The following is a 1,385-nucleotide window of genomic DNA, read 5'->3' as shown; positions in this document are numbered from 1 at the left end:
CCTGGCCGGGCCCTGGCTCGATGCAGCGCTTGCAGAAGGGCTGGGCCGGGCGGTCCCCGAGCAGAGGGACGTGGCTAGCCCAGGCAGCCTGCAGGTCCCTTAGAGGGGAACTAAGTGAGAGGGGGAGCAGGGCTTTTGGTGAACACCAGTGCCCTTCCACTGCAGGCCGGTCCCGCGTGCCCGCGGCGCTTTTAGGGGCTACTGGTGCTGCCACGAGGCCGCCTGGGCTCTTTCAGCCACCGCTCGAGGTCTGTCAGACCTGCTTCCTCGCGGGACGCCGGGGCCTGACGTGCGAGAGGTTTTCTGTTCTTAGCCGGACTGGAGCAGCCGCCTGGGGCTTTTCACTACCAGCTCAGATGCTGTAACTGCGTCCTGGTGCCTCACCCGGCTGCTGAGTTTCCTGAGTGGAGCATGGGAATGGTGTTGTGTGTCCCGCCCCCCCGAAGATATAGCAAAGCCGAGCAGATTTGGCGATATTAGCCTGCCTTGCTAAAGCACGGATGCAAGGTTGCGCGGCTGCCTCCCACGCCAATGCCAACAGGTGCTACCAGGCCAGGGTTGTGCAAAAGCCCAGCTCCCATAGAAATGCCAAAATGAAGTGGCAGCTGCTCTGAGCTGGATAGCTCATTTGGGTGTTTCAACAGAAGCTGAACTCTCCTGGGAATCTGACTGTGTGCACGTAGTAAGCACTTGCATTTTGTTTCTTCTGGCTCTTTCAAGGAAATGAAGGGGACAGGATTTGTGGTGTAGGTTTCTTGGCGAGTCCTTTTCATTTCTTTCCCTTGGAAATTCTTGCGCGTTTCAGAGGTGGCACGTCCTAGTACAGTCATCGCAGGACTGGGCATGAGGACTACCTGTATTCGAGTCCCCTCTTAGGTACTGTTGTGCTCTTTGACCTTGGGCAAATGGCTGAGACCCACATATTAATGTCTGTGTCTCACTAGGAGCTCAGCTTAGGGCAACCCTGGCCTTGATTTGCAGGGGTGCTGAGCATCGGCCACTTCATCTGAAGTCAGCTGGAGAAGTGGGTGCCATACATTTTCAAAACTTCTGTCAAGTTGGGCACCCAAAATGAGATGCACAGACTCACTGACCAACTCTGGAAAATGTGTACTTGGTGCTAACTGACAGTTATGGTCAGCAGCGATGGTTGCTTAGCACCTCTGAAAGGCACAGCCTTGAGGGGCATGAGGAAAATGAGGCAACCAAACTATTGGTGCTTCTGACCATTTGGGTGCTTGTATTAGAAATGGTCATTCCACATCAGAAGTAATTTAGAAAATTTGGCCTTGAACCTTTTAAAGGCCAAGTGAATGCACACTACTCCATTAGGGATATGGACAACATGGAGAGGGTCCAGGGGAGGGCCACCCGCATGATCCGAG

This window comes from Crocodylus porosus, unplaced genomic scaffold, assembly GCF_001723895.1.
Source record: "Crocodylus porosus isolate Cpor-Errol unplaced genomic scaffold, CroPor_comp1, whole genome shotgun sequence".
In the NCBI taxonomy this organism is placed as follows: Eukaryota; Metazoa; Chordata; order Crocodylia; family Crocodylidae; genus Crocodylus; species Crocodylus porosus.
Note: the sequence above shows the minus strand (reverse complement) of the source record.